Source organism: Bos taurus, chromosome 20 (assembly GCF_002263795.3).
Source record: "Bos taurus isolate L1 Dominette 01449 registration number 42190680 breed Hereford chromosome 20, ARS-UCD2.0, whole genome shotgun sequence".
NCBI classification, from domain to species: domain Eukaryota; kingdom Metazoa; phylum Chordata; class Mammalia; order Artiodactyla; family Bovidae; genus Bos; species Bos taurus.
Window position 1 is genome coordinate 3,438,869 of NC_037347.1, and position 23,194 is coordinate 3,462,062.

Below are 23,194 nucleotides of genomic sequence, written 5' to 3' on the forward strand. Positions count from 1 at the left end.
GTTCTGAACAAGCTTCCCAGAGCTTCATTTTCCCCATCTGGTCAATAGGAATAATGATGGTACACACTGCTGGAATGCAGAGCCATTTAAATGAGACAAGCCCTTCCAAAGTCCCTAGTGAGTGCCTGATGTAAGTGAGTGACTGATGTAAGTGCATGACAGGAGCTCAGTACATCTGCTGTGTCCCTCCACACCACCATCACACACACACACACACAGTCCCTCCAGTCTCTCGAAGCTGGAGAAAGAGCAGATTTGGGCAAAGGGGACTCAGTATCTATCACAGTTGTTCCTGCAGTTCACGACACCCCTTTCCATGCGGTTCTAGTCTGACTTTCTGGCCCCTGGAGACGGGTCCCCCCCTGCCCCTTCAGTGGCTGGCAGAACCCTCCCTGAGCAGCGTCCTGGTGAGGTATAGAGGAGGGCCTGCCCCTCTGGCTGCTTCCCCGGTAAGCGGCTGAAAAGCAGGAGCGAGGCTCTTGTGCCAGGTCAAGAGGAGCGGGTGGGGAGCCAAGGGAGCCGCGGGTGCCACCTCCTGTTCTTCCAAGGCTGGAGGCCAGCACAAGAGGTCATCCCTCACCTACATCCTTTTGAACAGTGAGTCTTTCCCACACCCTGTAATCTGGATACTGTGACCCCCAGTTACACATGAAAGGAGGCGTGACTTGGTACAGTTGGTAAGAGGCTGAACTGAGCCTGGTACCCAGCCTCGGCTGACTTAGCTCTCTAGTGCAGGCCTCAGTCCTAAAAGTGGCTGAGAATGAACCTCAGGCATGGCATGCAGTCATCACTGACTGAGATGGGCCCTTAGGGCCCCAGCCTAGAGGAGATGCCCCTTCCAAAGACCTGTCCTGAGACAGACACCTCAGCTGGCCCAGGGCACATGGTCGCAGGCCTCTGCTCACCCACAGCTGCCCGCATCTGCCCCAGTTGCTCCAGTCCTGGGGAGGGGGAGTTGGGGTCTTCCCAAGCTTGAGACACATGGGAGAGGGAAGTTCAGGAAACTCTGACACACTTCCTTTTTTCCTTTAAAAAACCAATGTGGAAATGACTTTATGGTTTCATAACAATACATAATAAATGTACGGTTTTATTAGTGTTGAAAATAGCCCCCAAATGACCACTGTCCCAGTTGTCACTGAAGGGTACACACACACTGGGCGGTGGGGGTTGCCTCTCCCCACTTAACACACCTTGGGCATCTTTCCATACACCCATCCCCATCACGATTTTAAATGAATGCTCACATAACATTCCCAAGGATTGTCATGGTGTCGTGAACCAGTTCCCCACTGTTGAGCATTATAGGTCATTGCCCACATGGTGTGGCGAGACATTGACCCACCGATACAGCTCCCCCCCGAGGCTCGGTTCTGAGAAGTGGCGTTGCTGGGTTGAACACAGGCATTTGAGACACTTCTGATGGCCGCGCTATCTGCTGGGGAGATCTGTAATTATACACCACTGAAGTGCCCCGAGAGCCATTCCTTCTCCCTGGGGCCCGCATTAAGTTTGAACAATCACATTTTCATCTTTGGTGATCTCACAGATGAGAACAGTATTCATACTTTGTTTCCATATGAATGTCTTTGACTGCTGCCTGAGTTTTCTTCATTCATTCATTCACTCAGCAAAAATGTATTGAGTGTCTAGCCTATGCTTTGTTGTTATTCAGTTGCTAAGTCCTGCTCGACTCTTTGTGACCCCATGGATTGCTGCACACCAGGCTCCTCTGTCCTTCACTATCACTTGGAGTTTGCTCAAATTCATGTCCATTGAGTTGGTGATGCTATCTTACCATCTCATCCTCTGCTGCCCCCTGCTTCTTTTGCCCTCAATCTTTCCCAGCATCAGGGTCTTTTCTAATAAGTCGGCTCTTCCCATCAGGTGACCAAAGTACTGGACTTCGGCATCAGTCCTTCCAATGAATATTCAAAGTTGATTTCCTTTAGGATTGACTGGTTTGATCTCCCTGCTGTCCAAGGGAGTCTCAAGAAATTTTTCCAGCACCAGAGTTCGAAAGCATCAATTCTTTGGTGCTCAGCCTTCTTTGTGTTCCAACTCTCACATCAATACATGACTACTGGAAAAATCATGGTTTTGACTATACCAACCATTGTCAGCAGACTAATGTCTCTGTTTTTTAACACACTGTCTGGGTTTGTCATAGCTTTCCTTCCAAGGAGCAAATGTCTTAATTTCATGGCTGCAGTCACTGCCCACCGTGATTTTGAAGCCCGAGAAAATAAAATCTGTCACTGCTTCCACTTTTCCCCCTTCTATTTGCCTTGAAGTGATGGCACTGGATGCCATAATCTTATTTTTTTTGAATGTTGACTTTCAAGCCAGCTTTTTCACTCTCTTCTTTCACCCTCAAGAGGCTCTTTAATTCTTCTTCATTTTTTGCCATTAGAGTGGTATCATCTACATATCTGGGTTGTTGATATTAATATTTCTCCCAGCAATCTTGATTCCAGCTTGTGATTCATCCAGCCCAGCATTTTTCATGGTGCACTCTGCATTTAAGTTAAATAAGCAGGGTGACAATATACAGCTTTGTTGTACTCCTTTCTCAATTTTGAACCAGTAAGTTGTTTCATGTCTGGTTCTAACTGTTGCTTCTTGACCCTTGCAGGGCAGAGGACGTATTTTTAAGCAGAAAATCAAACAGATAATCTCTGCTTTTCAGCTGTATTCAGTGTTATGAGTGGTGGCCGGGGGATATGGGCTAGTGGGGGTGGTGTGCCCTCCATAGTCTCGAGTGAATTGGACTCTCCTTGATATGGAAAATCCTTCTCAATCTTACATAAAGAGCTCCGTAAATGCAGTGACAGTTTACCACACTCCCCAACCCTTCTAACCAGATTTCTCCTTGACCCCTTCCACAAACGTATTTAGAGTGACTCTTGCTAAGGAGGAAAGGTGCAAGAGGTTAGCATTTCTCTGGTGAGAAAGTGTAGACGTCAGTCATCAGAGGCCCACTCTGTATGCCATTTTCTCCAAAAAGGCTCTCTGGGCTCCCCAAGATAACGTCCTCTCTTTTGACAAGTATAGTGATGTAATCAAGGATGTAGTCAAGGTTTTCCCCTCCACAGTAGCTGGTCAGGATTGGTCCTCTGTACCCACAAGAGCACCAGCCCTGGGATGTGGCATGGGGCAGGCGGATGCTGTTATGTACATATTGTTTAAGCATCTTATAAAATTGGGAGCATCTTTTCATGACAACTGAGCATTTTCTGGGTGTTTGCTTGGATCCTTTTGTTAGGGGAAGCACACTGATTGAAACCGCCCACCCTGGCCAGGCACCATAGTAACCATTTGCATGAGTTGTTTTATGACAGGAGATCCTGATAAGGAATTCGGAACTAATAAGCCACCACCAACCCGAAGAGTTCGGGAAAGGTCTAAAGGAGACACCGCGTGTCCCTCCACTTCCCGAATCCCTCTCGCTAGCATCCATCTTGGCTGAGCAATGCGTGCGCCACCAGGAAAGACTCTGAATTAGAATGATTGGCCAAAGACCACCTGGAAACTAATCCCATCACCATAAACCCCGAGACTGCGAGCCACGCGGCAGAGCAGCTCTCCTGGGTTCCCTTACCCTACTGCTCTCCACCCGGGTGCCCTTTCCCAATAAAATCTCTTGCTTTGTCAGCACATGTGTCTCCTTGGACAATTCATTTCTGAGTGTTAGACAAGAGCCCAGTTTCGGGCTCTGGAAGAGGTCTGCCTTCCTGCAACACTTTCATTATGTCCACTTCATACAGAAGGTCCAGGGGCCTGCCCAAGATCCCAAAAGCAGGATGGACTCCCGGGTAGGACCCCCGCATCATGGCCAGATTCAAACCCCACCCTTTCTTCCTTTTCTGAACTAAAACTCCTATGAGTCCCGAACTTTTCAGATACTAGATCTTCTAGAAAGGGGTCTTATCAGGGGTGCCCTGGCCTGAAGCTTGTTGGTGCTCCCAATCACAAGCTAAAACCCAGAGTCCAGCTTTGCAGATAGGCATCTGGGCAGCACCTACAGATGGTTCTAGTTGTGACCGGCCATGGGCCAGGCTTGCCTTCCCTGCTGGCTGATGTCATGAGCTCATTAGAGCGGTGGGGTTTATTGTAGGAGGCAACTGTCCAAACAATAAATTAAGCTGCACAATTTAGCACTTAATTATCCTCTCTCTCGTCTACTTCACTCTTGTTCCCTGGGTGTCTGTCTGGGCCCTCCAGCTAGATGGTAAAATCTTCCCGCGGCCTCACACCCCGCAGTCAATCCATCACGAAGCCCTGCCGGTGCCATCCCGGGAACATCTTTCAAATACTTTCCCTTCTCCACATCCCCACGGCCTTGACCTCACCAGCCCTCACTCTCTCCGCTGGATCATTGCCACCCTGATCCCTCCCACTTAAGTTCCCCTCTCCGCTTTGCCCAAGTGATATGAAAAGCTATAGAGAAAGAAGGACCGAGTTAGAACCAGGTGTCTTGAGTCTCAGTCCAGCTGAGCCAGGCCGGTCCATTTAGACCCCTACCAGGACCCATGCTCCTCTCCCTCCTCCTGGAACCCACTGCTTCCATTCTCCTCAGCCCTCCTGGGGCCAGGGTCCCTGCTCTTGATGCAGACCCAGAGGGCCCCCATCTGTCTGCTGTAGCTCAGCTTGCCTGGTGTGGAGTGAACTCCCACTAAACGTTTGCTACTGAATTAACAAGTGAATAAGCGCCGGGAGAGTAACCTGCCTCTCTTTATGCCCAGAAGGACCTGACGGAATGGCTAGGTACCCTTCTCAGCCCTTTCTGCCCACAGTCATCTCACAGCCATCATATGTGGTCAGGGTCATCCCACCCATTTTACAAATGAGGACACTGAGGTTCACAGAGGGGAAAAGATTTGCCCAAAGCTCTGCAGTTAGAAAGCAATTCTCAGCCACCCTAGGAAATAAAACATTCCCCATGTTATGTTTTTTTTTTAAAAGAGAGGATGTTTTCCTTCTGGTGTGTAAACAGGAGAAGGGCTCCTCAAGAAGGCCGTTGTAAATATCATCACTTCTCCTCCGGGGCCCTGTCAGCTTATATTACTTTGTTTATCAACATCCCACAAGGGGTGGATCCAAGAATATGTCCTCAAGTGGGACACCAAAAAGATGTGTGCTTGTGGGGCAGGGGGTGGGATGGGGGGTTAGGCAGGAGGGCTTTCCGAGTGTCTGGCTGGGCAGGAGTTGGGAGCAGGGTCCAGGCTCAGGGCGGGGTGGGGCCAGCCCTGCCCATAATCTCCCTCCGGGGTGGAGCAGCAGGTTGGAGCTCTGTGGCATGTCCCTCATTTCCATAAGGGGGAGCCTGTGCACAGGAGATTTCCTCTCGGCTAGAGGGGCCTCGGCATCCAGGGACCGGCTCTGGGAAATGGCCATCCGGGTGGCACTGCAGGCGTCTGCGCTGAGCACTGTATCCTGCCCTGGGTGGGGTTGGGGGATGCAGCCACAAGCATATATACAGGCTGCCCCTTCCTCATTCATCCACCCAAGGAACCAAGGAAAACGAGGGGCAAGGCCCCACATGGAAAGAACACAGCTTTGGATCCAGACAGGACTGGGTCCAGACTAGCTGCATGATCTTAGGTTGGTCACCTCTCCTGGACCTCAGTTTCCTGATCTGTAAAATGGGAGCAATTCCCACTTTAGGAGTTACATAGAGCAGCGACTACGCTGCTTGGAGCACCATACACGCTTAAAAATGAAAGGAATATTACCGGATTATTTATGCAGGTCCTCATTGCCACCCTTGCCCTCCCAGGAATCTCTGCTTGTTATTCCCCAACCAAACCTTGGTGGTGATTTGCAGAGTGTAGCCTCCCTGGGACCAGACAGAGACAAGCCCAGCAGAAAGGCATCTAGGGCTTGGATTTGCAAATGCACAACCAAGTGCCTCTCTGAACAGAAATGATGACAAAGCAAAAATGTTAAAGACTATTTTGGAAAGAGGAGAGGGAAAGAGGGCAGTTCCCGTAGTCTAATTTCTCACCAGATTCAGCAACCAGTTTCTCTTCATTCTGAGTGGAAACCTCCTGGTCCACACAGATGTTTTGGTGGGCTTGTAATCCCGGAGACTCTACCAGGTGCTGTTTTATTCCCAACTTGCTGTGGGCTTTGGTCTGACTCACTCCATCTCCTTTCATTTGGCTCCTGCCAGAAAGCAAAGCACATATTTCACGGTCTCCTCTCCCTGGGAGAAGGAATTTCTCCATCAGCCTTCCTCTGCACGCACTCACGAAGCTGTATTTGGGGCAGAAAGATGGGATGGCAACACAGTCTGCTGCCCTTTGGCTGCCTTCTTAAAATTCTTTTTTTCCCCCAAAACGAAACTAGCAGTTTCTCCCTGATTATCAAAGTAATACATGTGCATTGTAAGAAATGGAGCAGTTCTGAAAAATTCAAAGGACAAAAATCAACCAGGAAAAAAAAAAATCACTGCTAACATTTTGATATGTATTTTCAGATTTAGTTTATCCATGTCTAGTCAAGGCTATGGTTTTTCCAGTGGTCATGTATGGATGTGAGAGTTGGACTGTGAAGAAAGCTGAACGCCGAAGAATTGATGCTTTTGAACTATGGTGTTGGAGAAGACTCTTGAGAGTCCCTTGGACTGCAAGGAGATCCAACCAGTCCATTCTGAAGGAGATCAGCCTTCGGATTTCTTTGGAAGGAATGATGCTGAAGCTGAAACTCCAGTACTTTGGCCACCTCATGCGAAGAGTTGACTCATTGGAAAAGACTCTGAAGCTGGGAAGGATTGGGGGCAGGAGGAGAAGGGGATGACAGAGGATGAGATGGCTGGACGGCATCATCAACTCGATGGACATGAGTTTGGGTGAACTCCAGCAGTTGGTGATGGACAGGGAGGCCTGGCATGCTGCAATTCATGAGGTCGCAAAGAGTCAGACACGACTGAGTGACTGATCTGATCTGACTTTGTTAGTCATGAAGGTCTGATGTCACCATGAAGGGATTTAGTGCTTCTCTAGATATGAGGAGATGCAAGGATTGAGACCTGAGTTTGAGTGAACTCTGGGAGTTGGTGATGGACAGGGAGGCCTGGCATGCTGCGAATCATGGGGTCGCAAAGAGTCGGACACGACTGAGCGACTGCACTGAACTGAACTGAACTGATGCACATACCAACCTATTTACAAAGGAATCTTACAGGATACATTGTTTTGTATTCTGATTTTTTTGATCTACCTATGTGGTTTTACTTGCTTGTTGCAAACGGCTCTGTACCATTTTATTGTATGGGTAGAACACAGTTCATTTAACCATTCCCCTTTGTTGAACACTTTGGTTATTTCTTTTTGTTTCTTCTTTTTATGTTAACTTTAGTTGGAAATAATCCTAGGTTCATAGGAAGTTGCAAAGACTGTGTGTGCCCAGTTTCCCCAATGGTTACATAATAATTACACAATACCAAAATTAGGATATTGATATTGATCCAATCTGTGTGTAGTTCTTTATCATCACCTGCACAGATCTGTGTAACCACCACCATTGCCAAGATACAGAACTCTGCCATCATGCTATCCTTCATAGTCAAACCCAGCTCTCTCATCTCCCTACTCTGTGAACCCTGGCAACCACTAATCTATTCTCCATCTCTATCCTTTTGCCATTTTGAGAATGCTTTACACACACACACGTGTATATATATATATATATGTATATATATATATATATATATGTATTTTTTTTTTCAGTCAGCATAATGCCCTTGAGATCCATTCAAGTTACTGCTTGTATAAATTTTTCCTTCATATAGCTGAGTAGTATTCTATAGCGTGGGTAAACCAGACATATTCACCATTTATCTATTTTAGGGCATTTTTGTTGTATCTATTTTTTCACTATTACAAATAAAACTGCTATGAATATTCTTATAGAGGTTTTGTGTGGACATATTTCATTTCCTGGAATAAATGTGCATAGCACAATCACTGAGTTATTTGGTAAGTGAATGTTGAGTTTTTTAAAAGAGACTGCTAAACTATTTTCCAGAATGACTAGACCATTTTACATTTCTACCAGCAATGTTGAGAGGTCTAGCTCCTCTCAGACATCACCAGCATTTGATATCATCCTCATTTGAAATCCTACCTGCTGTAATAAGTGTGCAGTGACATCTTGTAGGGTTTCCCTGGTGACTCAGACAGTAAGGAATCTGCCTGCAGTGCAGGAGACCCAGTCAATCCCTGGGTTGTGAAGATCCCCTGGAGAAGGAATGACTCCCCACTTCAGTATTCTTGCTTGGGGAAATCCAGGAGGAGAGACTGGCAGGCTACAGTCCATAGCGTCGCAAAGAATCAGACTTTTTAATTTCTATTTCCCTGATGGCTCATGATGGAGACATCTTTTCATGGGTTTATTTGCCATCCATATGTCTTCTTTGGTGAAATGTCCCTTTATGTCTTTTGACTATTTTCTTATCAGATTATTTGTGACTGTTGAATTTTGGGTATATATATATACACACACACATATCTGATATCTATTAGGTATATTAGAATATATCTATTCTAGATATAAGTCCTTTGTCAGGTATGTGGTTTGCAAATATTTTCTCCTAGTCTGTAATTTATCATCCTTTGTGGCAGATCAAAAGTTTTTCATTTTGATGAGGTCTAACTGACTTTTTTTTTTTTCTTTTATACTGCAAGCTTTTGGTGTCATGTCTAAGAACTCTTCAACAAGCCCCTGGTTCCAAAGATTATTTATGCTGTTTCTTTTAAAAAACATTCCTGTGTTAGAATAATGTTCTTCCAATGATGTACATACCCAAGTCCCCAGAACCTGTGCATACATCACCTTACATAGCAAAGAGAACTTTGTTGATGTGATGAAGTTAAAAGTCTTTAGGGGGAGATTACCTAATTATCCAGATGGGCCCATTTTAATCATGGGGGTCCTTACATGGGAAAGAGTGAGCCAGGCAAGTTGGAGGGGACATGAATATGGAAGCAGTGGTTGGAGTGATGATACTTCTGGCTAGAAGGGTGGTCTCTCTAAGCTGGAAGGAGCAAGGCCACAGACTCTTAGAGGCTCCAGAAAGAATGTAGCCTGCTGAACTCGTGGTGTTTTAAGCCATGAAGCTTGTGATAATCTGTTACAGCAGCAAGAGGAAGCTAATGCACACTCTCTGATATATATCCTTATACATAAATCTTTGCATACTTTCCCAACTATTTCCTTAGGATCATATCCTAGAATGCAAATTGGTGGGTCAAAGCGTATGTACTCATGCATGTGTATGCTAAGTTGCTTTAGTTGTGTCTGACTCTTTGAGGCCCCATGGACTGTAGCCCGCCAGGCTCCTCTGTCCATGGGATTCTCCAGGTAAGAATACTGGAGTAGGTTGCCAAGCCCTCCTTCAGGGGATCTTCCCCACCCAGGGATCAAACTCGTGTCTCTTGTATCTCCTGCACTGGTAGGCAGGTTCTTTACCTTTAGCACTCCATTCAGACTTCATCACTAGCTTTTAAGCTAATTGTCCGTATTCATTATTACCCGTCTTCATCATTAGCTTTTAAGGATTCTGGTTTTCTTGCTTCAGTAAATACTGGCTCTTACTAATATAAAACACATATTTGGAATTGCCTTGATTCTCTTGAGTGTGTGTCTGTGTGTGTATGTGTGTGTATGTAAGTGGTAAAGGAAAGAAGGGTAAGAAGGGGTAAATGTTTCTTCCTGAATCATCCAAACTTGTCCAGTCTGTTATGGTAGGCACTAGTCAAGTGTGGTTCTTAAGCATTCAAAATATGGCTGCTTTCATTGAGATATGCTGTACGTATAAAATACACACTGGGTTTTAAAGTCTTTGGTACCAAGAAGAGAAAGAAAGACTCTTTAAAGATCTAGATGTAATGGATTATGAAGAGTCATTGCTTTTTCCTTCAGCTACTAACATTTGTTGAATGTGAAGACATTATGGTGTCTCCATCATGAAGCCTTTTAATTACAAGTAACTAAAAAATTGTCATTAATATTTATGGTGCAAAAAGGAATTCTTTAACACCAAAACAAAGAAGAACCAGAGAGAGTTCAGAAACATGGACTCAAAGAATGGTCATCAACACCAGCCTTCCTCTCTGTAAAAGTCAAGTCATTCAACAACTACATTATCAATGTAATTTCTAAAGAGAAACGATTTCTATACGGTAACATGGAGTCTCACTTATGCCCTATGACGTCAATGCAGACTAAAACATCACTAATTAAGATTATACTAGAATTAATGAAAAATATGAGTTAAAGTCTAAGTTTTAAAAGAGAGAGAGAAAGAAAGAAGAAAGGAGGAAGAGAGAGAGGCAGGAAGGGTGGTGGAAGGGAGAGAAAGAGGGAGGGAGGAAGGAGAGAAGAGAAAGAAAGTAAAAGAAATCTCAAAAGTGATGTTCTGTATTGATTACACACTGAAATCATAGTATCTAGATATAAATGAAGTTAAGCACAATATATTAATAAAATTAGTTTTATTTGGTTCTCTTTTTTAAAAAAATGTGGCTACTAGAAAATTTTAAATTACATATGTGGCTTGCATTTGTGGCTCATTTTGTTTCTACTGGTCAGCATGGATCCAAACCCTCTCACCCACAGCCCTTTTTGATCAGCAGCGGGTGATGACAGTGGAGTGGTCAGGACTGGGGGCTCAGTTCTCAGCCACCACAGGAGAGTCAGCTGGGCCCTGTGGTCCTGGTCTCAGCAGCCAGGGCTCAACCACAGACCCCACAGTGTGGTGGGGAAAACCTGGGGTCAGAGAGAACTTGGTTTCAGTCCCAGCTTCTTCCTTCAGAATCTTATTGTATAATACTTGAAGCCTTCTCCACTTCAGTTTCCTTATCCACAACATGGGAAAATAACTCCGTAATGTATGGAGACCCATCCGTTATTCAACCAGCTTTAGGCTCACCTACAGTGTGGTCCAGATTGTAAAGAATCCACCTGTAAGGCAGGAGACGTGGGTTTGATCCCTGGGTTGGGAAGATCCCACTCCAGTATTCTTGCCTGGAGACAGTCCATGGGGTCGAGAAGAGGTGGACACGACTCAGTTACTAACACTTTCACTTTCATTGTGTGCCAGGCACTGTTCTAGGCTCTGGCAATACAACAGCACACCACCCAGAAGGAGCCCAGCGTGGTGTCCTGACACTCAGGGAGTCCTCTTTCCTGCCTCTCTATTGCTAAAAACAATGTTCTGATGGAGCAGGACACCCTGCTCACCACTTCTTATGAGCTCATTGGTTCCCTGAATTGGAGTAACAGTCCTCGGCATGGATGTGAAGTATCTTAGCCATCACTTTGTAACTTTAAGAAATTCTTTGCTTGATGAATGACAAAGTGTGGTATATATACACAAGGCAATATTACTCAATCATAAAAAGAATGAAATAACATCACTTGCAACAATATGGATAGACCTAGCTATTATTATAATAATAATAATATAAACATTATTATGTTTCTGACTTAAGCCAAGTAAGTCAGAGACTGACAAATATCATCTGATATCACTTAGATGTGGAATCTAAAATACAACACAAGTGAACGTATCTGTAAAACAGAACCAGACTCAACAGACATAGAGAACAGACAAGGGAGGTGGGGTGGGGGAGGGAAGGAGTGGGAGTTTGGGATTCGGAGATGAAAACTATTATATAGAAGATGGATAAACAACAAGATCCTGCTGTGTAGCATGGAGAACTATAGTCAATAGTGATAAACCATAACGGAAAAGAATATGAAAAAATATATATATGTACAACTGAATCACTTTGCTGTGCAGCAGAAATTAACACAATACTGTAAATCAACTATGTCAATAAAATTTAAAAAAATAAATTCTCTGCTCTGTTCCTCATTTCCCCATCTATGAAAATGGGGATAATTACATTACTTTCCTCGCAGAGTTGCTGGGAACATGAAATAGGCAATATATAGAGAGAGAGCACAATTACTGGACCTTTGTAGATGTTCAAAGTAGTGGCTGCTAGAAGTAGAAAAAGTACTCATACATGTTATTATTTTCTTTGCCTTAGAATCCCAAGGATTTCAGGGCACTCCTAAGAGAAATGATCCAGAAACGAAAAGAAAGATCAGAAAGACTGCTCTTGATAAGTCCTTGGGGCTTTATCCAGGTGACAAATACTAATATGTTCCTGGACATTTTGTGGTTTGTGTCAAGAAGAGCTGCCTAATCTTGGTCACTTTAAGAAGGTCAACTTTTTTCTCTGGCTGAAAAGTGCTCCCGCTTCTGGCTACCAACCCAGGCTTCATCCCCCTGTTTCTGATGCCGTTGGTGCCCCTCCCTAGTCCCCAGGGCCCACCTCCACCGCAAACACCTGCAGTCTTCTGCCTGAGGGTTTTGTCCCAATCTATGGACTTCCCTGGTGGCTCAGATGGTAAAGCGTCTATCTACAATGCGGGAGATCCGGGTTCAATCCCTAGGTCGGGAAGATCCACTGGAGAAGGAAATGGCAATCCACTCCAGTACTATTGCCTGGAAAATCCCATGGACAGAGGAGCCGGGTAGACTACAGCCCATGGGGTTGCAAAGAGTCGGACACGACTGAGCAACTTCACTTACTTACTTACTTACAGGAACTTGCTAGGTTGATGCTCAGGGCTAGGCAGAGTGCTGAGTTCATGGCACTGGGGGTAGCCCTGAACCAGTGGGAAAGTGGGCGCTTATGGAAGAATAGCTTCCTCAGTCAGGCTACCCAGAGACACACTCTACACTGTCCTGCAGGTTTCTCAGTGGATTAAGGCCCAGTTCCCCACAGTGGCTACTGGGCTAATAAAGCACCCGCATTGGCCATCTTCCATCTGTGCCTCATTTCCTCATCCTTCTGCTGACGTTTCCTTAGCAGTTCAAATTCTGCTTCTAGAAGAACCCAACAGAGATACCCTTCTTTTCAAGAAGAACCTATTTTGAATCAGTTATTTGCCCTCCTAGAGAGTCCTATCCCTTGAGGAGGCTGACAGCCCCGTTTCATGCTAGCCTTATGGTCCTTGACGATAACTGGTTCAGACTGGTCAGATAATGGAGCTCTGGACAGCTCTACGTGAGGGCAGGCTTGCTGCTGGCCATAGATTCCTCCCTCCGAAACGCTGAGCTGCCGGAGAGGCACCGGTCCTCTGATGGTTGTTTCTATGTCTGGACATGATGCTAGGGACTCCTGCTGTCGTCTTGTTTTCACTCTGGGAATGAAGAATGGAGCCATCAGTACAGACGGCAAAGCAGAGTCTTTGGAAGAATGTGTGCTTCTGATGACAACATCAAAGCATTCACTCAACCCACCTGAAAACCACTGAGCCTCTGAAATTTCTCTTACATAAGGTCATGAATTTTAAGGAAGCCACTCTTCAATTTGGGTTGGGGATTTTTTTATGTGTATCCTTAATGAAAGTACCCAAACTGCTCAGTTAATCTTAATACAACTCAGAAAGTCAGCAATTATTATTGACATCCCTACTTTGTAGATGAGCAAACAAAAACATGCAGATTGGATGCAGATGAGAGCCCTCTCCAGATGTGGGAGGTCTTCTCATGTGTCCATACAAGGACTACATGCTTGAGAAATAGCAGGTGTTACAAATGGGAGATCAAGTTCATGGGTTCTGTGTCAATTCCCTTTGGAAAGTGGAAAATCCTTTCACAAAGTAACAGTCCATTTCCTACTTTAAGAAATAAAATCATTAGTGAAGGTACAGCCCAGCTATCATCCTCATTTCATACTTGAGGAACCTGAGGCTCAGAGACGGCCAGTCTCAAGGTCTGAGGGCCAGACCTTGAGACTCGCTCTAGGTCTCATAGTTAGGCAGGTGAAACGTCAACCTTTGGTTGATCCCGGGCCTTTTCCCACCAATCCAGGCTGCTCCTGCAGAGTCAGTCAGTCTGCTTTAGGCTGGAATGAGGGAATGTTGTGAAAGTGCTTTACAGACAGGAATGATGCTCACGCCTCAGTTTGCCTGCCATTGTCTTCCCCTCGCTCAACTCCCATCCCATCCAACCCAGATTTAGCCAGTGCTAGTGAGCACATCACAGCCCCTACTCCCACTCCACATTCTCTCCTTTCAGAGCCAAAATTCCTGAGGCCATCTCCCAGAATGCTAGGTCCCCATGTGTTCCCCACCAATTAAAAAATCTACTATTTTAGAGACTTTGTTGTTGTTGTTGTTGGTTATCTATAATGTTTCCTATTGCTTCTTTGGCTCCTTCCATTAGTAGGAACAGCGAGAAAGAGGAAAGGAAAAACCATTATTACCATCTGTAAAAAATATGGCTGTTCCGATGCTTCCACAAGATAAGGCCTAGCGGAGAGCTTTCTCATCAGATCTGTATGGTACTATGCAATTTTTAAAGATAAACCTTGTAAGATGCTGTACTTTGGGTTGGTACCTTTTGATACCATTAGACATGAGCAAGTGACTTGGCTTTCTCTGCTCCGTAGCCTAATTTGGACAGGGCTTGGCTTCCCAGGTAGAGCTAGTGGTAAAGAACCCGCCTGCCCATGCAGGAGACATAAGAGATGCAGGTTCGATCCCTGGGTTGGGAAGATTCCCTGGAGGAAGGCATGACAACCCATTCTAGTATTCTTGCCTGGAGAATCCCATGGATAGAGGAGCCTGGTAAGCTATAGTGCAGAGGGTTGCAGAGCGTTGGTCACGACTGACGTGACTTAGCATGTATGTGTTCCGTGCAGGCAAACCCCCACCAACCCGATCGATCTTACCAGAACTCTAGTGTCACAGTTCTTCTCCTAGGAGCCCAGGAGGATGTTCTTCTAGGCAAATGCAGAGAGGGTCCATCATTTCACATCGTCATTCATTTAAGATCATCAATGGTACAGAAGGTCGGAAACTAGTCATCTCGGCCAATGGTTCCCCTCTCCTGGGGACTACTTCCTGAAGGGCTCCTTGATACCGGGATGCCAGCAGGAAGCTTGGGGTTCCTGCCCTTAACGTGCTCATGTTCAGTTGCCAAGTCATATCTGACTCTTCGAAGCCCCATGGACTGGTACCCACCAGTCTCCTCTGTCCATGGGATTCTCCAAGCAAGAATACTGGAGCAGGTTGTCATTTCCTCCTCCAGAGGATCCTTCTGACCCAGGGATCGATCCTGGGTCTCCTGGGACTCCTGCATTGGCAGGCGGATTCTTTACCACCTAGCCACCTGGAAAACCATCCCTGATTTTAAAGCCAAGTTCAAATTTAAGAAGTAGATAAATGGCAAAGGGATATATCATGGATTGAATGTCTGACACCCCTGAAAAATGATAGGCCCATGGTCTGTGAACCTGTGAATGTGCTCTTAATCAGGAAAAAGATCTTTGCAAATGTAGTTAAATTAATGATCTCAAGGTGAGTGCCACTTGGATTACCCAGATGGCTTTAAATTCAACGACAGGAATCCTTATAAGAGAAATGCAGAGGGAGATTTGAGACTCACAGAGAAGTGGGGAAAGGGACTCCTTTTGAAAGAACAAACCCCAGCACGGGTGTTTGCTACACTTCTCGAAGGCTTAGCTATTTTGAAGCCAGGACTTTGTTTTCCACGCTAGGCCTCAGCACTATATAGCAGAGCCCGCTGTGTGGCTTTGAACACGAAGGTTGCCCTCTCTGAACCTGTTTCTTCCACTGTTATAGCAGGATGACCATGGTGCCCACCAGCCAGGGCCCTGATGAGGATTCAGGAGGCAGATGGCATCAGAGTTTGGACAGCTCACAGGCCACTTCAGGACACAGACATTTTTGATTTGTCCCAAACGGTTTCTTTCAAAAATCTGAATTTGTTACCAACCTTCAAGCACCAGGAGACTCCACACAAAAATCCCACGTGCTCTTGAGAAGTCAAAAACTGCCAACTGAATGTCACTGTGAAATAATTGGCTGGCGCTGCCTCACAGCTGGCCTGGCAAGGACGCCTCCGTTCCCCACATCCTCACCCCTCACTGTTGTAACTGTGGGCTCCCTGCTTCATTCATTCCTCTCACCTGAATGGCCCCTGCGGGCAGCCGATTTGTAACCTCAGTGCAAGGAGAGCTTCTTATAAATGGTTTGTTAATCTCATTTCTGTTTCGCAAAAGAGAAATCCCAAGCCAGCGTTCTCTTTCAGGATCGTGTCTCCGGTAGGGAGAGGGACTGATGAAAACCTCTGTCAGACAGAATTTTTTACTTAATAGAATTTGTTGTAACCAGATCAGCAACCTCCTTTAATCCCAGGCCTCTGACTTGTGGAAATCTCTTTGTTACCCAGAACTAGATACAAATGATGGTACTTGTTAAAACCAGGCATGCTGGTGGAGAGAGACCTGCATTTAGGCTTGTTCTTGCCAAGATTTTGATGTTCCAGTTTTTCTCTGGTTTAATAGTTAAGTAAACTTCATTTTGGATTCTGGTTCAAACCAGTTCAAAAGGCACTTTCAGGAAAAAACAACACCTTTCGTTTGCATTTTGTCACCAAAACTAGTTGTGATTTTCTTGGACTTTAGGGTTTAGAAAGTGAGTCCAGTTTATGGAATCAGGCTCAAAATTTGGCTCTGCCTCCTGCTAGCTGTGTGACTTCAGGCTGTCATTTAACCTCTCTGAACCTCCATTTCCTCATCTTTAAGAGGATCAGAGTAATAACACTATCACAGGATCACCTAGGCATGCAAGATGACGTGTGTTAAGCTCGTAGCGTAGGAGTCATGAGAGCAGAGACAATTATTATTACAATTGACTACTCTATGCGGTTGCCTTTCTTTTAGCTTGGGAAATAGAAATACAGCTTGTGAAGATTTTATTGTTCACACATTCCTGCAGAATCCTACCTTGATCTGCAAACCTCAGAAGTAATAATGATGAGCTTGATCGTAATTACAAAGGCCAACATTTATTGGATATTTCTAGAACAGACAGAATTCTCCTCCTCCTCCCCTTCTTGTCTCTCTCCCCTTCTCTATCAATATTTTTGACACTTCTGTGTTACTTGTACATCAACTAATGTGATATCTAGAAAGTCTAGAATGAGAAAGTATTCTTCAAGCCTACAATTTGCACATCAACTCATATACTTTCTAAACGTGGGTGCCACTTGTCTGGACTCAGATCCAGAGTTGGTACATGGGGAGGGCTGTTGGCATACTGAGAAGCCAGTTCACCAATCCTCAGCTGTGTTTCTCACGTCGCAGGAGGTTTAGCTTTCCTAGGACCTGGTGCTAAAGTCAGTCACTACGACAACCAAAACTGCCTTCCCCTGTAATTAAATGCCTTCAGAGGAGTTTGAGAACCACCTGATGGGAATATTCAAGCTCTCCTAGGCATGCAAATTTGGGCCAGACCCTCTATGTATCTCTCTGAATTTTCTGACCTTGGGGGGACTAAGAGGGAGGGTATGTGGGAAGTGCCTGGCATGGCCCTGGCATAGAGCAAGTGCCCGATGCCTGGGGTGGGGTTGGCAGGCACAGCAGAGTGTAACCTAGCATCAGCAGACCTGGGCTCCCTGCTTCCCACTGATGGTGTCTCTAAATGACAGGCCAGGGTGGGGAGGTGGTTCAGAGCCCTCCAGATTTTGCTCGCTGTAATTGGAAGTCACTGTGGAACGAAGTCCAGTATTTAATTTGGCCTGTGTTTGACAGATCCTGTGTGCACCGCTAAGAGAGCTCACACAGGGCCCGTGATACAGGGGGGATTCTTGGCCTGGACTCAGGGCAGATTGGTGGAGAAAATGTCACATTCAATTAAGGCTGATTGGCCCTGACAGTTGTCTGGGTGAAGTTTATAAGGTACATCTAATCTGGATGCATCTGGTCATAAAAATGCAAAACAAGCCATTCCCACCCAAGTTCTAACTCCAGATGTGGGTTGATTTTCAGTGATTGACACCATATTTTTTGCAGCTGTCCCACATTTCAAATCTTTTTCTATTTAAAATATATTCATCATAATTATGGAATGCAATAAACAAACTTCAGCCTGATGACAAGCATTAAATATAAGAATGTTTCGGCTTAAAATAAATGCCATGATTTCTCAGCCCAGGATGGAGTGTTCTCCAAAGGAGCCCTGACCTTGTCACCATGAACCAGACAGAGTTATTTTCTCTCCAGTATTGACTGATATTTGGAGGCGGGCAGGGGGAGAAAAATCAAAAAAGCTATTTATATCAGATAGAAAAATGTGCATTACCATCAGAAAGTCACCCTTGTAAGACAAAGGGAAAAAAAACTGGATTCAACATAATCATGTTTGAGGACTCCCCATTGTGCAAGTTCTCCGCGAGACAGGGTGGAGCAGGGCAGCAGCGACACGCCCTGGGGCCAGGTCCCGGGAGAAAAGCTGAGCTCCCACACTCCACACACACCCTGCCGCCTTGAGCATTACTGTGTCACCTCACCTCTCAGGGAAATGAAAGACAATCATAGTACTTACTTCATAGTGCAGTTATGAGGATTAAGTGAATAAAGTGTCTAGAATGATGCCTGGCATGAAGAGAATACATGATAATAGGTATCAGCAGACCTCTTCCCCAGCTCTCCTAAGGGAGAAACCCAAGGTCACCTGACTTGCACAAGGTCACAGACAGCACACGGAAAAAAGCTGGGATACAAACCCTGGGAAGGTTTCACGACAAAACATGACTACAGAGGTCAGTTTTGTTCATGTTAGCATTTTTCTGTCTCCATTTCAATGTCTTAACTGACAGCTATTCTCCCTATTGGTGGCTACTCACACATTCCAATCGCATCCTGTTAAGCCTGGACAAAAGATCACCTTCTGTTTCTGTTCCTGGGGCTCATCTTTTATTTTTAATGCTCTTTAAGTAAGCCTGTAATTGAGATAGTTAAATAAACAAACGCTTAGGTTAATTATAGACGGGTCATCCTACGACAAGCTGTTGGATCTTTCTAGCCACTTGTGGACTCCAGCCACATCCAAAGGGTTCTCCCACAAACATCGAGGATAACTTGGTTCCTCGAGAAAAACGGGAAGTACCGCAGTTTGTGTCAACAATCTGCTCCTCTTTAAAATGAGGCCATAAGTCACAAACCCTCTGAGTTCCCAAAAAAGTGTCTGGAGCTTAATTTGTATCCTGACTCTGATGATTGTTCTCCTATTAAGCTGATGAGAGAATTAGCAGTGCCAGGGCCTTCTGGGGCTGTGCCCACAGCTCGTGCCAAGATGGAAATGACTCTGTGAGTTTCATTTCTGAGATGTGTGAAAGGTTTGTCCATCACTGGGCCCATGGGCACATGTTCAATATCAAAATAATGTGCGCTACCTCTCCCGGGAGATGGACTCTGGTCCTGGCAGGACTTCTGTCTCCAGCAGGAATGAGAACTCTCCACCGGAAAGGGGGTGGCTGTGTTTTACTTCTCCCAGAGCCCTCTGGGTGGCCCCGGTGAAGCCTCTGAGCCTTGCTTTTCCTGCTAGACTCCTGTTTGGGGGAGGTAGTGTGGAACATTGGCAAGAGCGGGCCCCTGAGACCCAGGTCCAAATAGAAACATCATTGATTGCAAACTGGGTGAACTGGGGTAAGCAGCCGAGCTGCCCTACAGACTAGCTTGCGAAATGACTGTGTCTGACTTACTCGTAGGGTTGTCTTGAAGATTAGATGAGATAATACGGGACAAGGATTGGCTCCAAGTTGGTGCTGAGGTTTGACCTGTGGGGTCAAGAAGGTGCTTAACATGGTGCCTGGAACTGGGAAGAAGTTTGCTTTTCCCTCTGTCGTCAGGGTGGCAAATAGGCTATACCTCTCATTTCTATATCAATCAATTGGAGATGCCTGCTTGAAGTGCAGTGATTGATTTGTAATGTCTACCACAGACTAACAGGAAGTAGTAAGAGCCTTTCAGGCTCAGATATCTCCCTTCTACAGTGTAAGCTCTGAAGCCTGAAAGTGGGTCTGAAAAATAGTCTCTTAACTTGTACATGCTATTATCACCTCCTCAGACATGGTATCATGTGCCCCTGCATCTCTGGTATTAAATCCTATGACAATTATCACCTCCATTTGATGGATGTGGAAACTGAAGTCAAAAATCAAATGCATGATGTGAGCCACTGATAAAACAAGTTAGGGTCTTTAAATTACCTGTGCTACCACTCCAGAAGACTTCCATGGCCTACCATCTCCTGCTGAAATCTTGATACACACCAAAGAGACATGGGCCCTTTGCCCTCATGCCAACCAACCAGGGACCGTGGAAAAGTCACTTTACCTTTTTAAGGCTTAGTTTACATGCATGGGTGTTAAGTCATTTAAGTTGTGTCCGACTTTTGTGACCCCATGGACTGTAGCCCGCCAGGCTTCTCTGTTCATGGGATTCTCCAGGCAAGAATACTGGAGTGGGTTGCCATTCCCTTCTCCAGGGAATCTTCCCAATCCAGGATTAAACTCGTTTCTCTTAACTCTCCTGCATTGACAGCTGGGTTCTTTACCAGTAGTGCCATCTAGGAAGCCCAAGGCTCAGTTTACCTATCTGCAAAATGGACATAGTAACTATCCCCTGGAAGAAAAGCTATGACATACCTAGACAGCATATTAAAAAGCAGAGACTTTACTTTGCCAACAAAGGTCTGTATAGTCAAAACTATGGTTTTTCCAGTAGTCATGTATGGATGTGAGGTGTGTGAAAGTCACTCACATGAAAAGTCATGTCCGACTCTTTGTAACCCCATGGACTGTAGTCCATGGAATTCTCCAGGCCAGAATACTGAAGTGGATCAATTCAGTTCAGTTCAGTTGTTTAGCCGTGCCTGACTCTTTGTGACCCCATGGACTGCAGCACGCCAGGCTTTCCTGTCCATCACCAACTCCCAGAGCTTACTCAAACTCATGTCCATTGAGTCAGTGATGCCATACAACCATCTCATCCTCTGTTGTCCCCTTCTCCTCCCGCCTTCAATATTTCCCAGCATCAGGGTCTTTTCCAATGAGTCAATTCTTCACATCAGGTAGCCAAAGTATTGGAGCTTCAGCTTCAGCATCAGTCCTTCCAATCATATTCAGGACTGATTTCCTTTAGGATTGACTGGTTGGATAGCCCTTCCTTTCTCCAGGGGATCTTCCCAGCCCAGGGATCAAACCCAGGTTTCCCAAATTGCAGGGGGATTCTTTACCAGCTGAGCCACAAGGGAAGCCCAAGAATGCCGGAGTGGGTAGACTATCCCTTCTCCAGGGATCTTCCCGACCCAGGAATCAAACCAGGGTCTCCTGCATTGCAGATGGATTCTTTACCAACTGAGCCACAAGGAAAGCCCCAATGGATGTGAGAGTTGGACCACAAAGAAGGCTGAGCATCAAGGAATTGATGCTTTCAAACTGTGGTGTTGGAGAAGACTCTGGAGAGTCCCTTGGACTGCAAGGAGATCAAACCAGTCAATCCTAAAGGATATCAACCCTAAATATTCATTGGAAGGACCGATGCTGAAGCTGAAGCTCCAATTCTTTGGCCACCTGATGCGAAGATTCAACTCACTGAAAAATACCTTGACGCTGGGAAAGATTGAAGGCAGGAGGAGAAGGGGATGACAGAGGATGAGATGGTTGGATGGCATCACCGACTCAATGGGCATGGGTTTGAGCAAGCTCTGGGAGATGATGAGGGACAGGGAAGCCTGGTGTGCTGCAGTCCACAGAGTTGCAAAGAGTCAGATATGACTGAGAGACTGAACAACAACAAATACCCCGTCCTCCCAATATCAGAGGGCTGGGTAAGGATGAAGGAAACAGTGAGTGCTTGGTAAATAAGGCTTGGTAAATCACTCTTCTTGCCATTATTTGTTAGAGGTGGGAAATGCTTGTTGCAGGGAGTCTTGGCAAGCTTCTTTCTAGGGCCAGCAGATGACCTGCAGATCCCCCAGACTGCCACGTGGAGTGCTTCCATCCTGGGGGTGTCCAGGCTAGACTGACTTTGTGACGTTGGCTGAGTCACCTCACCTCTCTGACCTGCAGGCTCTTTACCTGCATGTTTGGATGGCTATCTTCCTGGCAAGGTTCCTGTGAGGATCAGAGTCACGTCAAAAGTCACGTGGAGTGCAGAAGGCACTCAACAAGGGCCAGGTTGCCTCTTTCTGAGGACCTGGTTGGATAACCTTGGCAGAAAGTCAAGATACAGAATTTCTTTTCTTCAAAGAAATGGCAGCAAGAAATGTGTGAGTATGTGTGTGTTGGCGGGAGTCGGGGAGGGGTGTGCATGTGTGCCAATTGTGTGAATGACTGTGTGTGTAGGAGGAGTGGGTTATGGAGAAATAAAATCATAGTAGGGAATAAACAACAGAACATCTTAGTGACTTGCAGATGAAAGCTTCTTTTTGCTGGATTCATTAGACTTCTAACACCGGCTTAGCTGTGTTTGGAAAAATACTTAACTTGCCATAGGATGCCAAGTCATGACTATGTCAGAGAGTGAGTCAATTTTAGAAATCTGCATGTCCTTCTCCTAAGAGAAAAAGTTCTATTGGAACAAAGTGCTTGGGGCTTGTTGGTAACATCTCTTTATTTGTTCTTTGTGTGAGGATGTTGGAAGCAAATCAGGGGTTAAAGGTTTATGCAGATTCTTCTGGGAGATGGAGAGTGAGGAGGCAAAGGAAAAGAAGGAAGAAGAGAAAAGACAGACTGAAAAAGAGCAAAAGAGATGGAAGCAGGGAAAATCGAGAGAGAGGGGCTAGAAAGGCGTGAGGAGGGAGACAGAGCAGAGGGACGAGGTACAGGGAAGGGGGACGGAGAGGAAGAGGAGGAGGCTCGAGAGCCTGACAGATGCTCAGAGCTCGGACAGACGGAGGAGCAGAGAGGAGCGAGCGGGCCCGCCCGCCCCCTTTCATCTTGACTCTGCTTTGGCTCCAACAGGTTGCCATCCTCCTCCTGCAGACCGAGAAGCCTCTCGCAGGGCCCTGCCTGCCCTGCTGGCTGTAATGTTTAAATGCCCGTTTCTCAAGTGGAGCCAGATGGTGAATGTGAGCCAGCCTGCGTTTGACAACCAGATGCTGGGCTCACACAAAGGGGTTCTCCGGCCTGGCTGCTGGCAGGAGCTGCCATTCACTTCACAGACCACCATCCACTCTCCATGCCTGAGACCCAGGGACAGGCCCCGCCACAGACTTGGTCACCAGGAGGGCTCCTGAGGCTGGCAGGGCCAGGCTGTGGAATCAGACAGAGCTGGGTTTGAATCGTGACGCAGCC